At 46.9% G+C, this 15,491-nt stretch overlaps 1 protein-coding gene across 6 annotated transcripts in view; it reads right to left on the reverse strand.

Moving 5' to 3' along the window:
• SEPTIN8 (septin 8) overlaps nucleotides 1–15,491 on the reverse strand; it is a 406,279-nt gene that overhangs the window by 176,819 nt on the left and 213,969 nt on the right. The gene's annotated exons all lie outside the window — the stretch shown is intronic.

Genomic DNA, 15,491 nt, shown 5'->3' on the forward strand with positions numbered 1-15,491 from the left:
CTCCCCCAACCCCCTTTTTCAGATGGGGTTTTAATCCACTTGATGAAGGAACAGTGCACAAAGATAGAATAGGGTTAGTAGGGATGGACTTCACAGATCAAGAATAAGGTGCGGGTACACTGTCTAAGGTACCAGCGATAGATTAGTTAGTAAACAGGGCAAAGGGATTGTGATCCCAGAGAAAGAATGACCTCGCCCTGCAACGTGGAATCTGGATCCGAGCTGAATGCATAGCTCCATCGCCGGTGCTCAACAGCGCCAACGCTAGATGAACAATGGGAGCCTACCAGTGATGGCTCACTGTAAAGGACACTGGAAAGAAGAGCTTTAACAAAACTAATGCCCTGACCATCTATTATATTAGGTTACATTTCTCTCCCAATCACCTTGTATTCATTATGCCCCAAATGGACAAGAAAAAGGTTTTTCTTTGAAATTCTACATCAATTGCATCCATAGTGTCATTGTATTAATAATAGCATATGAATATCATACCATATGGAAGAAAGAGTAAACTGTGTATCACAAGGATTATACAACGCCAGTTGCCCTCATGAATATACTTATTAGTTTGCCCCCCCAGTCCAGTTCTCAATAATGCACGTAATGGTCCTTATCCTACAAAACAATTAGTATGATAAACTTGTTTTTCTGTTAGAGTGTATTTACTGCATCATCTACGAATTATGCTCATCACCAAGTTTAAACACTGGTACAGCAAATACCATTTTGTATACACGATCTCCCAGTTTGTTACATTCACTGCATAGGTTATTGACAATGCTGTTTGTACTGATAGCGATCTTCTTCTCCTGCTGTCTGTGCATCTGCCTGTACAACCTGTATGCCACCAAAGACTACAATGATCAGCCCAACTACATGTTTAGCTATGGGGCATCTTGAAGGACTGGGGTTGGAAAATATCAATGTTTCTCTTGGTCCCAGGACTGACAATATGTGGTTGTTGTTTGGGTGTATACTGTACACAACCTTTGTGATCTCTTTGTAAAAGTACCTAGCACCCTAAGACTATGGACACTCCGCTAACACAAATGAGAGTAATGTATGAACAAGAGATACAGGACATTATGGAGATCGAAATAGACTGACAAGCTGGCTAGTTATGTTCAAAGGGGGGCCTGTTAAAAGCAAAAACGACAATCATGAACATTATCTGCGTAATCTTGTCTGATGGAAGTTCCTCCGCGCACATAGACTGCAGTCATTCCAACCGACCGCAGCCATTTTGTATTCCGTTGGTCACCTTTGTTTCACCCTGCCCATACTAGCATCCCTCTGACCAACCTGGTATGTGAGCTGAGGGCTATCAACTATCGCCACGACAAACATCAACACCACTTTGCCACAAACTTGTTTTTCCTCTCATATCTGTTTACAGGCAAACCCATGGACACCCTTACACAAACAGGTTCCAAATACCAAACAGACTCTTGCAAACATGGTTTATTGGACTGCACACAGCAAGACTTGTTTTTGCCAACAATGGGACTTGTTTTTATCAACAGAACGGACTCTTAGATCTGGCCGGTCTCACATGTTTTAGACCCTGAAGCAAGGTCCAGCTGCAAGATAAAATTGTCTGTTTGGCCTGGGTGGGAGGAGAATAACTGTTGGGCTTGTGCAACCATGTTGATGAAACAATGTTTGGCTTGTGTGACAACCTGTCCGGGGCAGGGATACCAAGCTTACATGACTGATCATAAAGATTACTTTGTCCTGATACTGTATAAAAGTGACCTGTAGGAGAGCTGTTGTTAGAACACCTCAGCAGAATACCACGGTGTCTGTTGACAGGTTCTCCTCATGAGAAATAAACTTGTTTCTTGTCTTCCAGTTCCCAGCGCCTGCCTCATTATTTTGATAGTGAATTAAAGCTTACCCTGCGCCGGACAGCATTGGGGGTCTTAGGAGATTCGCTGCTTTTCATAGGACCAAATCCATCATCTATGTCTTTCAAGGGGAGCTACCGGTTCTACCAAGGATTTACCTAATACAGACAACAACAGAGGGCTTCAAATACCTTGGTATTTTAATCTCACTAAATCCCATGCTCTGTTTCACTCAGAACCTACTGCCCCTATACAAAGATTGAAGCAGGACATAGGGAGCTGGAACTCTAACTCTTTAACGTAAATGCGGAGGGGAGGGCACCTTCATACACATAATATGGGAATATGATCAAATACAATCTTACTGGCACGCCATTCATCACATTCTCAATGAGGTGCTCGCTATTGAGTTGCTACCGGAGGCACGCAGGTGCATCCTGAACATATGGGAACCAAGGGAGCTCACCTCCTACACGAAGCTCTGGGCTACACTGGCAGTAATGATTGCTAAGAGAAACATCACACGACATTGGGGAGCCCTTCAACCACCCGGGGTGGAAACTTGGAAAGAAGACCTAGACTGGTGCATGTTCAGAGAAAAGTCAGTCTACCTTGCCAGGGGGTGCCCTAGTAAGTGGAGCAGGGTCTGGGGGCTGTGGATCTACGTTGCCAGGGGGTGCCCTAGTAAGTGGAGCAGGGTCTGGGGGCCGTGGAACTCCTACCTTGGAGATATATGTACCCCACCAACACACTGGACTGCAGACAACAGTCCCACACCCCCCTAGTTGTCCTCAGGTGGGTGATGTGATCACCCACCTGAAGACAGGGAGAAAGGCCATATATCGTGAAAGTTACACATCAGTTCCAAGGCTTAAACTGAGAAAAGGCATTAGGTACTAAAATTTCCAACAGGCAAAGGGGCATGTTCATGCAGGCAGAGGTTAGGCCATACATAAGCACCTCCTACGCCTTAGACCGGTGCTTGACAATCCTTCTTGGAGAAGCCGTCATGGCGGATGGTAATCCCTGCCGGATCCCAGCGTGAAGAACGTGCAGCGTTTCCTGTTTTTCCACAGAGGACCTGTTTTCGTCCCCTAAAATGGAACCGCATTGAGTATCGCCTTGGTGTTGTGGATTGGTGCAGGTAATACGGGCAGAAGCGGACACTTCGTTCCTACATCTCCCTGCACTCCCTTTGAGTCAGCTAACTATCATATGCCTTCCGTCGCGTGAAAAGAAACACGCCCACGTTTTCTTTTCCTACGGCAATTTCGTTTGTATTTCTGACTCTGTCATTTATCCCGCATTTGTATTCCGGAACGTGAACCAGACGCCCCGAGGATTTATCAGAGCTTGTTCTGGTATATGTATCGTTTTTGCCTTGCCGCCTGGAACTTGCTGCGGAGGTGGGCGGACACGTGTCCTTACTAGCATTACCGGCTGGAGGTGCTAAGGAAGTGTAGTACAAACACTGTTTTTGCTCTCTTGCATTTCTTTTATCATAGATCAGGAGAGACAGGGGACTACCAGTTCAGAAAACGATCTCCTGATGACATTACTTTCATTTTAATCTTGTCTGTTTTTGAACCTTATAATCATTCTCACTGCTATGAATAAGCAATTATGTGGTGATTTTGTTTCATCTATTGCAAATACTGAGCTTCTGGAGAGTGGGGATTAATATGCAGTTTATAGAGTGTATTTAGAATACACTCCCATTACACCTGTTGTGTTTTTCCTCCTGTCCTGCAGGGTTACTTCAATACCAGTGCCAAACTACCTCCCAGATCAGGGCCTGACGAGACCAGAGCAGTAGAAGCAAGTTTATTATTTTATTCCCCTTTCCCTTTTCCCCTGGGCTTGATTCCACGCAGCAGGATTCCAGTTCCTCTATTGGGGGTTGCGTTCGGGGGAAGTGGGGGAATTAGTCATCTTCCATCATCTCTGCTGTTGACGAGAGAAAGGTTAGTGGCATTCTTTAAATACTTGTGCTGCTGACAGCCCTGACAGTCCCACACTGTACACTGTGAAGTGATTTTATGTAACACGAAGTCTAAGTTGATTGAAATGCACTGACTCCTCAGCAAGTTAAGAATGATGCGATGTGTTGACGAAATTCAATAAAAAGATTTATAAAAAAAAAAAAAGAAAAAAATTAACTAAAATCTTTGTCTCCTTATCTGGACTGTGCCCACTAATAAATCTCATCCTATGACATGACTTTTCCCTTGTTGCTGTAGCTTCAATGCATTGGTTCTGGGATGAGAACTCAGCTGGACCTCTTCCACTTTAAATAGTGAAAACCGTACAGCCCGAGGCCGGTTTTAGCTCTGGTGGCACCCAGTGTGACATCCTTTTTAAGGGCCCAAACCCTACAAATGACCGCCATGGATTCCCTCAATACCACCCTCCAACAGCATCCCTCAACTCTCTAGAGCCCCTCTCACATACATTTAATTTGTTTAATAGAACTACTCATACCAGTGAAGGGTGTCAGAGCACTTTATATCACACACATGTTATACGGTGACATGAATCATATATGTGGAAATCAGTCTATAGGGAATGTTACATAAGACAATGAGGTTTACAAAGTGTAGGAATCAAGCTATCCATACTAGTAGACAGAGTATTTTAAGAATGAGCCGAACTTGTCAAATGAGAAAAAGCCTGGTGCAGGCAAAATTTACAAGTGTGGAGTGAGTGAACCCCCGGCAGCATGTCTCTCACACAGGAGTTCATGCACTGCACCTGCATACTCAGCATGGTTTAAGGAAACTCGATCCACTCCCTCCCAGTTATCGAACACATATTTACAAGAAACTCTGAGAAGAGCCTACCTGCTGCACTGACGGCTGGTGGTGTGTGTGCCTGGTGAAAGCGTGCACTGACGGCTGGTTTTGTGTGTGCCTGGTAAAAGCGTGCACCGGCGGCTGGTGGTGTGTGTGCCCGGTGAAAGCATGCACTGACGGAAGGTAGAGTGTGCGTGCCCGGTAAAAGCATGCACCGATGGCTGGTGGTGTGTGTGTGTGTGCCTGGTGAAAGTGTGCACTGACGCCTGGTGGAAGTGTGCACTGACGGCTGGTGGTGTGTGCGCCTGGTGGAAGCGTGCACTGACGGCTGGTGGTGTGTGTGCCTGGTGGAAGCGTGCACTGGCAGCTGGTGGTGTGTGTGCCTGGTGAAAACGTGCACCGGCGGCTGGTGGTGTGTGTGCCCGGTGAAAGCATGCACTGACGGAAGGTAGTGTGTGCGTGTCCGGTAAAAGCATGCACCGATGGCTGGTGGTGTGTGTGTGTGTGTGTGTGTGTGTGTGGGTGTGTGTGGGTGTGTGCCTGTTGAAAGTGTGCACTGACGCCTGGTGGAAGTGTGCACTGACGGCTGGTGGTGTGTGCGCCTGGTGGAAGTGTGCACTGACGGCTGGTGGTGTGTGTGCCTGGTGGAAGCGTGCACTGGCAGCTGGTGGTGTGTGTGTCTGGTGGAAGCGTGCACTGGCAGCTGGTGGTGTGTGTCTGGTGGAAGCGTGCATTGACGACTGGTGGTGTGTATGCCTTGTGGAAGCGTGCACTGACGGCTGGTGGTATGTGTGCCTGGTGGTAGCGTGCACTGATGGCTGGTGGTATGTGTGCCTGGTGGTAGCGTGCACTGACGCCTGGTGGTGTGTGTGCCTGGTGGAAGCGTGCACTGGCAGCTGGTGGTGTATGTGCTTGGTGGAACTGTGCACTGACGGCTGGTTGTGTGTGCCTGGTGGAAGCGTGCACAGACGGCTGGTGGTATGTGTGCCTGGTGGAAGCGTGCAGTGACGGCTGGTGGTGTGTGTGCCTGGTGAAAGCGTGCACTGACGGCTGGTGGTGTGCGTGCCCGGTGACAGCGTGCACTGACGGCTGGTGGTGTGCGTGCCCGGTGACAGCGTGCACTGACGGCTGGTGGTGTGCGTGCCCGGTGAAAGCGTGCACAGACGGCTGGTGGTGTGTGTGTGCCTGGTGAAAGCGTGCACTGATGGCTGGTGGTGTGTGCCTGGTGGAAGCGTGCACCAACAGCTGGTAGTGTGTGACGGCTGGTAGTGTGTGTGCCAGGTGAAAGTGTGCACTGACGGCTGTTGGTGTGTGTGCCTGGTGGAAGCGTGCACTGACGGCTGGTGGTGTGTGTGTGTGTGTGTGTGTGTGTGTGCCTGGTGAAAGCGTGCACTGACGGCTGGTGGTGTGTGTGCCTGGTGGAAGCTGCACGGATGGCTGGTGGTGTGTGTGCCTGGTGGAAGCATGCACTGGCAGCTGGTGGTGTGTGTGCCTGGTGGAAGCGTGCACTGGCAGCTGGTGGTGTGTGTGCCTGGTGGAAGCGTGCATTGGCAGCTGGTGGTGTGTGTGCCAGGTGGAAGCGTGCACTGGCAGCTGGTGGTGTATGTGCCTGGTGGAAGCGTGCACTGGCAGCTGGTGGTGTGTGCCCCGTGAAAGCATGCACTGACGGAAGGTAGTGTGTGCGTGTCCGGTAAAAGCATGCACCGATGGCTGGTGGTGTGTGTGTGTGTGTGTGTGTGTGTGTGTGTGTGTGCCTGTTGAAAGTGTGCACTGACGCCTGGTGGAAGTGTGCACTGACGGCTGGTGGTGTGTGCGCCTGGTGGAAGTGTGCACTGACGGCTGGTGGTGTGTGTGCCTGGTGGAAGCGTGCACTGGCAGCTGGTGGTGTGTGTGTCTGGTGGAAGCGTGCACTGGCAGCTGGTGGTGTGTGTCTGGTGGAAGCGTGCATTGACGACTGGTGGTGTGTATGCCTTGTGGAAGCGTGCACTGACGGCTGGTGGTATGTGTGCCTGGTGGTAGCGTGCACTGATGGCTGGTGGTATGTGTGCCTGGTGGTAGCGTGCACTGACGCCTGGTGGTGTGTGTGCCTGGTGGAAGCGTGCACTGGCAGCTGGTGGTGTATGTGCTTGGTGGAACTGTGCACTGACGGCTGGTGGTGTGTGTGCCTGGTGGAAGCGTGCACAGACGGCTGGTGGTATGTGTGCCTGGTGGAAGCGTGCAGTGATGGCTGGTGGTGTGTGTGCCTGGTGGAAGAGTGCACTGACGGCTGGTGGTGTGTGTGCCTGGTGAAAGCGTGCACTGACGGCTGGTGGTGTGCGTGCCCGGTGACAGCGTGCACTGACGGCTGGTGGTGTGCGTGCCCGGTGAAAGCGTGCACAGACGGCTGGTGGTGTGCGTGCCCGGTGACAGCGTGCACTGACGGCTGGTGGTGTGCGTGCCCGGTGAAAGCGTGCACAGACGGCTGGTGGTGTGTGTGTGCCTGGTGAAAGCGTGCACTGATGGCTGGTGGTGTGTGCCTGGTGGAAGCGTGCACCAACAGCTGGTAGTGCGTGACGGCTGGTAGTGTGTGTGCCAGGTGAAAGTGTGCACTGACGGCTGGTGTGCCTGGTGGAAGCATGCACTGACGGCTGGTGGTGTGTGTGTGTGTGTGTGTGTGTGTGTGTGTGTGTGTGTGTGTGTGTGTGTGTGTGTGTGTGTGTGTGTGTGCCTGGTGAAAGCGTGCACTGACGGCTGGTGGTGTATGTGCCTGGTGGAAGCTGCACGGATGGCTGGTGGTGTGTGTGCCTGGTGGAAGCATGCACTGGCAGCTGGTGGTGTGTGTGCCTGGTGGAAGCGTGCACTGGCAGCTGGTGGTGTGTGTGCCTGGTGGAAGCGTGCATTGGCAGCTGGTGGTGTGTGTGCCAGGTGGAAGCGTGCACTGGCAGCTGGTGGTGTATGTGCCTGGTGGAAGCGTGCACTGGCAGCTGGTGGTGTGTGCCTGGTGGAAGCGTGCATTGACGACTGGTGGTGTGTATGCCTGGTGGAAGCGTGCACTGACGGCTGGTGGTTTGTGTGCCTGGTGGAATCGTGCACTGGCAGCTGGTGGTGTATGTGCTTGGTGGAAGCGTGCACTGACGGCTGGTGGTGTGTGTGCCTGGTGGAAGCGTGCACTGACGGCTGGTGGTGTGTGTGCCTGGTGGAATCATGCACCGACTGCTGGTGGTGTGTGTGCCTGGTGGAAGCGTGCGCCTGGTGGAAGCATGCACTGAGGGCTGGTGGTGTGTGTGCCTGGTGGAAGCGTGCACTGACGGCTGGTGGTGTGTGCCTAGTGGAAGCGTGCACTGACGGCTGGTGATGTGTGCCTGGTGGAAGCGTGCACTGACGGCTGGTGGTGTGTATGCCTGGTGGAAGCGTGCACTGACGGCTGGTGGTGTGTGCCTAGTGGAAGCGTGCACTGACGGCTGGTGATGTGTGCCCGGTGGAAGGTGTGCACTGCTGTCTGAAGGTGTGTGTGCCTGTTGGAAACGTGAACTGATGGCTGGTGGTGTGTGTGCCTGGTGGAAGCGTGCCCTGACGGCTGGTGGTGTGTGTGCCGGGTGAAAGCGTGCACCGACGACTGATGGTGTGTGTGCCTGGTTGTAGCCGGAGCATTCACAGTGAAAGAAGACACAAATGAAACTGACGAAGAGGGAGGGGAGGAAGGGAGGGGGGAGTGCGAGCAGAGGAGCATGATTCACAGCTAGAAGACACAAATGAAGCTTACCAGGAGGGAGGGGGAAAAGTGAGAGGAGCCTGATTACAGCAATAAAAACACAGATGGCAGCTTTGCACGAGCTCATGAACGCAAAGCTAAAAGCCAGCAAAAGCCTCTGGTGGCACTTTTAAAAGCCACTTACTAAATGTCTCGAAGAACAGCGCATGCGCTGTCTCAGGCAAGACCTAAAAAGTGGGATAAGAAAAAGTTGATAACTATGTATCTGCCTTTCTAAAGGTCAACATGTTTCAAGCCATTTCACATGACTTTTCTTACCACCCCACTCCTATTTTTTTCATCACACTTTTACATCATATTCTATAGATCTATAAGTGCTTCTAAGTAATTTATATGTCACAGCACGTCCCGTTCTGCAGAGAAAAGGGATGGATCCGATGATGAAGCATGCCACCAAGGGGCAACCCTGATGGGTGAGGGTTATAGACTAAAAGATTTTGTTCTCTTTACCTTGTGGAGGGTTACATCATAGATATCCGATTGGCTCTTTTTATTTTTGGTATTACTCAACCGTACCAAGAAAAAATATCACACCGCTTGCCTTAGCCACTGTACAGTAAACAGCCAATCTGTGGCACGATTATCTGTTAAACTTTGGCCCACAACAGAAGAGCACACAACACTATAATCCATAACTAGTCCTTAGTACATGAGTAGTATTCTTGTAATTCTGTCAAGCAATCAAAATGGTGCTCAGTTGTGAAACATGCACCTTAACATCACCCGTCCCACCTCTCCACATCAACACCAGGGCCCTACTAATGTTTTGCAGTCTATTTGCCACACCATGACAACATTAGCGTTTTATTTTCACTAAAGTAGATTCTAGGGCGTGCTTGCCAATGGCGGTTTGTGTATTGTAACTAACACATTTACCCCAACTGAGAGTGTATTCATTCTGCTACCTGAATATTGCCTTTCTACTGCACTTTCAACTCAACGCCAGTCTCAGAATGAAGCACTGTGATCTATGAGACCCACAAAGGTACTTACTGTATCCTGGAAATCTTGGAGTACTTCCCAGAATCTGCAAAGGGAATGTAAACAGAGCATGGGAATAAGGGCTCTGATAACATGTTCCAAAATAATCAAATAATGATTTATTTGGCGGAGTAAAAAAATGTGCAAGAACAGACTCTAATGTCTCACATAAAGATAAAGTCTGGGAGAGAAAGTGTGCGCTGGCTACAGGATTATGAATTGTTCCAAGTAATAGACCAGCATGTCAAATTATTCTCATGAGACTCTCAAGGCCCCTCTTTCCAAGGCAGCAGAAATGTCAATAGCATAGCAACTCTGATCCTCCAAGTCTAGAAGAGAACAACCAGGCTGATGATTATGGGCATTCAACACCTAAACACTCGAATCAGAAAATAGTCAAAATTGAACATTAGTGACCTTGTTTGAATTATTCATATTAGCACATGCCTAACATGTTGGTTATGGTTTCTTTCAACCCGCTGGCGCGGCTTCATAGATTGCCCCTTACGGTGTGTGAGACAATGTGGTGCAAATCCCAGATTTACAGCCCTGGAATGCCTTATACTATGCAGTCATCAATAACAAGTCACCCATATTAATAAACCTCACAAGATAACTGACAACACTGTGTGAACGTAGTTGAGTTTCCAGTCTAATACAGAGGTCCAGGTTTCTGTGGACACAAGAAGACAATAATGCCATGTTGTTTTTTTGGGTTGTGGAAACCTGTAAATTCAGTGATGTGACAGAGTGACGACCTCAATTCACAATGATCTCAGAACACTTGCTTGAGAGGAAACCAGAGGTGTAATTCTAATAACTATAAGTCAAAAGCCAAAAAGCTTTAGTTACACACTTTAACAACACGTCTAAGTGGTGTGCAGACCTGAGGCATTACAAAGTTCCACCAATTCAGCAACCCTGTACATTAGAGCTGACAAACGCTGCTTCCCAGGACATTCTTTTCATTTATACACGTGAAAGTGTCGCTTCGCAAGGTATCGCTAAAGTGCATGCGTTCCTGTAGTCTAGATTTTGGAACATGGCTCCAGGTGTACTCTTTAGACTCAAATCTCTCTCTAAAGGAATCAAATATTTATGGACTCTTCTATGCATGTTAAAGTTTAAAGGGCTCAGCTGAAAAACTGAACGGTGTAAACAATGCACCACTGCCATAATAACAAGAAATGTAAGTGAAATTAAAGGTCTTAGGGTTAACATGTAGGTATTATTCATAACACTTCTAACATCCCAGCACAATTAGATTAAAGTTCTCAAAATCATCCTGTTACTGGAACTTTTCAAGATAAAAAGGCCTCAGATTTGTAAGCCGCACGCTACTTCTTCGAAACAAAAACAATTCAACTTAACTGTTTACAAGGTGGAGGAGTGCCCTGCTCTTTCTCCTCGGGTATAAAGTGGTGGCCTAGGATTCTGGGTCTCGATGCTGTACAAGGAGGGCCCGTGCTCATCCCTGAATGGCATATAGGACTGCTGACAGTCACAAAATTAGGAAAAATTAAATACAGGGTATTTTCACTAGAAAAGGAGGACAGGGACCAGTTCTACCTCGTCATCAATAAGCCTATGTGGGCGATGAATTTTACATGTGTTTCGGTGTTAAGGCGTAAAACAATATAAATAAAATGTAGACTCATTGTGAAAAAGACTGGCATCGACCAGAATCCTTATGGATTCTGCTTGAGGCTCTATATCTCTGAATGAGCCTAGCAGGAGTATATTTTTCTTTGGCATGGAGGAAGGAAACCACAATGTGGGTGGGAGCAGAGAAGCCTGAATAGCTCAAATGGGCTGAACATTATTTAAATGACTGAGCTGGTTTGTAAATCAGTTGAATAACTTTTGTCTATATAAATCAGCAAAACACTCATTTTTTGGGCCAAATGCCAAATCATACCACTCAGTAACAGAAGTACTGTAGGTCTTAGCCATTTCTGCAGGGTCATCACCAACTCTTTTTGCCTTCACCCTCCTGTCTTCTGAACCTGGTTTTGTTGCCCTTTAGGACTCTGTGCACTTTACCACTGCTAACCAGTGCTAAAGAGCTTGGGCTCTCTCCTTTAAACATGGTAGAATGGCTTATACCCAACTGGCATATTTAATTTACTTGTAAGTCCCTAGTAAAGTGGTACTATATGTACCCAGGGCCAGTAAATTAAATGCTACTAGTGGGCCAGCAGCACTTATTGGGCAACCCACTTTAGTCCCTGCAAACATACACAAGGCCTGCCATTGTAGCCTGAGTGTGCTGTTTTAAACAATCATTTCCACAAGCAAAATAAACCTTTTGTCAGGCCCAAACTTTCCTTTTTAGGTCCAGCCTGGGTAGCGCATGCCCTGTTATGTGCTGCTCTGCTCTACGACGCATGTTGTATTGAGGTAGGGAATTGACGCTCCGCCCACGCTCCGCCCATTTTTTTCCTTGGCTTGTGTCATTGTCCACTGTAAACTGACTTTTCATTGGTCAAAAGGCTTAGTAGCTCCTCCTTAGTACGGCTTTGTCTCATTTTGTAACCTCCCATCCCGACACTCCCTGTTACGAGTGTTGTTACTCTGTAGGCTTTAATTGCAGCCTCTGAGCACTATTTTCTCAAATAGCTTTGTCCTGCCTGCTGTTGCAGCCAGGACACCCTCTCTCCGAATAATAATAATAAAAAAAAAAAAGAATTCTAGTGCGCATTTGCAATGCAATAATAGGTCTTGCATTTTCCAGCTATTAGCTTTGTAAATGACAGTTCCTTGTATTAATCTGTTTTAAAAACAACACATAAATAAAAGGCATTGTCATTTATAATGCCAATAGCTCAAACGTTCGTAAATGCAAGACCTACTGCATTGCAAATGCTTGTTAATACTTTCAAGCCATCCCTAGGGTAGGCCCTGAACAGCCCAGAGGGCAGATCATTTTAAAAGTTGGATATGTACTATGTTCTGGCAGTGAAAAACTCAAATTCGCTTTTCACTACTGCAAGGCCTACCTCTCTAATAGGATAACATTGGATTCACCATATTACATTTAAGAAGCTGGTGAGTTTGGGGTCTAAAGAATTGTCTTGGGTGCCATTTTAATTGGGTGACTAAGTCACAGTGTAAGTGCCATTTTGTGTAATACGTTCACAAACAGAAACCAGTGGGGAAAAAAATGGAAGGCGTGTAATTATACTGTCATGTTGGCAACTGCACATACTTTTAAACGGAGACATTCCTTTTTTCCTAAAAAATGAAGATACACAAAGTAAACATAACTTAACATCTATGTATACCTATACTCATCTTTGTTTCCTTGGTTTTTCTGTTTCTCCTGTTGTGCATATAAATTAAAGATGCATAGAACAACCTAATTTTACGTAGTAAGCTTGTTGCTTCTGAAATGTATTTGCTTACGAATGCAATTTAAGTAGCTGTCCATGGAACATGCATATGTCCTTTCGGGGTATTCAGATTCCCAAAAGTGCCTTGCGCTGTACAGTGTCAGAGGCATCTCGACAATGGCTGACATACTGACAACCCACCAACCATAGCTACTCCAGTCTATGCTCAGTCCAGTCGAGACTTGACTTTCAACTAGACGAAGCAAGTATAGATTCTTAATCATAAAGAATTAACTTACTTTTGGAAACGGACAAGTGTTTCTAACGCTGGGTTAAGCCCTTGAGCTGAACATGGCATACTGTGGGACTTCAACAACGCAGTCTTTAGTTGACTTGTGTAACTGCATAAGGGACATCCAATGATTACTATCACGTGACAGTAAGGAATAAAAGATTACCAACAGGAGGTGACATGATCAATTGAAATATTAAAATTAAACAAATGACAACACAGCTGTCCATTCGGCACAAAACCATTCATTCACAGGTACAATAAATCACACTGTCCGTACACTTCAGTCTGCAACGAAAAGGACAGGAAGGAAAAATCATGGTTTCACTTTTTCATAGACATGTATGCTTTTCAACATGCTATTAAAGGATAGTAAGATGAAATATTGACCTTAAAGTGCAATTTTTGCAATAACAAGAACAAAAGAATCAATAATAATTTTAAAACAAGAAGATACACGGAAACGAACATGTAAACTAAAAATAAATGCATATTCATAACTTGTGTTAAACTGTGCAAAGAGTTTCTTGGTTAGTACAGCAATGATAATTACTATAATAAAAGTAACTAAATGCATTTTTTTTTCTTTTGGAAGGTATGTGTCATCCACTAGTAGAGGTTACTATTTTACTTTATCCCAGATAAAGAGGAGTTTGCACAGATGAATAAAAAGGATTAACATGGAGACCTTGGGCATGACATGGTGGCTGCTGCGTGGAAATGCAGAGGCCGGATGTCCTGGAAGGTACAAGAATACAGAGGAAGGTGAAGACATCTACAGTGGGTCTAGTAAGGGTGAGGTTGGCTGGTGGTGGCTCGAATCATCCTCTGGTAAGGGAGGAGGAAGAGTAAAAGAGCGGTTGGTGAGCCGCATTGGGTGATTGACCAGAGTGAGATGTGACACAGGTTTGTTAGCAGCTTTGCCGAGAGGAAACAGATTTTGTCGGCCAACAGCTGGCGTCTCTGCTGATCCTTGCCCAAAATGTCACTGCTTTTTGTGTTCTACCAGGCATCTCTATTTTCTGCCAGGACCCAAGTCTGACAAAAACTGATTTCTCTTTTCTTTCCCCAGCTCATGCTGCTCCCGCCCAAGAGCTTGACGAGATGACTGCGAGGCTCCTCACCACGAGCAACTATGGGCTAGAGCTGCATCCGGGAGCAATGATGCACTACTCGGCAGCTCTCTAACTTTCCTGATCAGGGAGGCATTTTCCTTTTTAAACCAATGGGCTGGAAGAGGTTGGTGTTTCCCTTTGGGATTAGGCCAGCCTGAGAGTCATGTCAGTATTATCCCTATGACCGCGCGTATGGTCATGCTCACTTATTTAGTTGATATGGGGATAGAGAGCATGCAAAGAGCTACGGGCACTGCATTCAGGACTGGACTGAGGATTAGGAAAAGCAAGATATTTCCAGGTGAAATGCTAAAATATGGGCCGGTTTTGTTGCTGCAGAAGTAGATTGCTCTGGGTTACAATGGTTAACAATAATGCAGCATGTGTTCCATTTGTCAAAATTTGACTGTGGAAGAATCGCCACCCCAAACACCTCTACAGAGGAGTTAGCTTACTCAGGGTTATTGGTTACTGCAATACTAGGCTGGTGTTACACAATTTTCGAGGGCTGCTTTTGGTTCACAGTTCTACTCTGATTGGATTTGTAGGCACTCCATGTGGGTGAAGTGATGTATATATCATAAGGCTTAAGGTTTTGGACCATGGAAACCCATTTGTGGCATTCTTTCATTTTCCAGTGGGCGTCTTTCATGGCACACTCCAGTATCTACAGAGTGCCAGAGGCAATAGAGCATTTTTCGGTCTCAAGGCTGGATACCACTGGTGCTGAATAATATTGTACCTATTAGCGCACATTCCAATCTCTCCCTGTGGATCAGGAAGTCAGGCATCAATTACTAAGGGATTCTATTCATTAATCCCGCAATTAATACAACTGGTAGACCTTGAAATCTGCACACTTGTTTACTTTTTAGGTTATCTAATGAGCAGACAAACCACTAGGCCTAAAATCTCGATTAAACCGGTATCAGCGACTTGGCAACAGAAAATTAAAACTGCCAGCCAGGCCCTACAGCCACCGCCATCTCACATTCAGAGCTGGACCTCCACTGTGGCAGCCTCATTGCTAGTCCGCGATGGAGAGGGATTCTTGCCCTGCATCTCTTAAAGATGCATTATATTTCCATTTTTCTCTGATCCAAGTAATGCCCCAAAGCTTGAATACCAGAAGGCCCCAGTTTTTCTTGCTCACTAAATTCGGAGCTGGCCATGTCTAAGCTCAGTGGTAGCATTCCAGCGAGCCTGAAGTAATGTAAAGCGAGACTAGGAGTATAAACACTGGAGCGCACATGAGATTAAATCAGCTGATCCATCCACTTCAACACAATTCATATTGCAAAGGATTAGGGTGCCACCAATGTTTTGTTTTTATTTTCATAAATATGAAGATGCAATATTAAGAACTCATCCAAAATTT

The sequence above is a fragment of the Lissotriton vulgaris genome, chromosome 7 (assembly GCF_964263255.1).
Source record: "Lissotriton vulgaris chromosome 7, aLisVul1.2, whole genome shotgun sequence".
NCBI lineage: Eukaryota > Metazoa > Chordata > Amphibia > Caudata > Salamandridae > Lissotriton > Lissotriton vulgaris.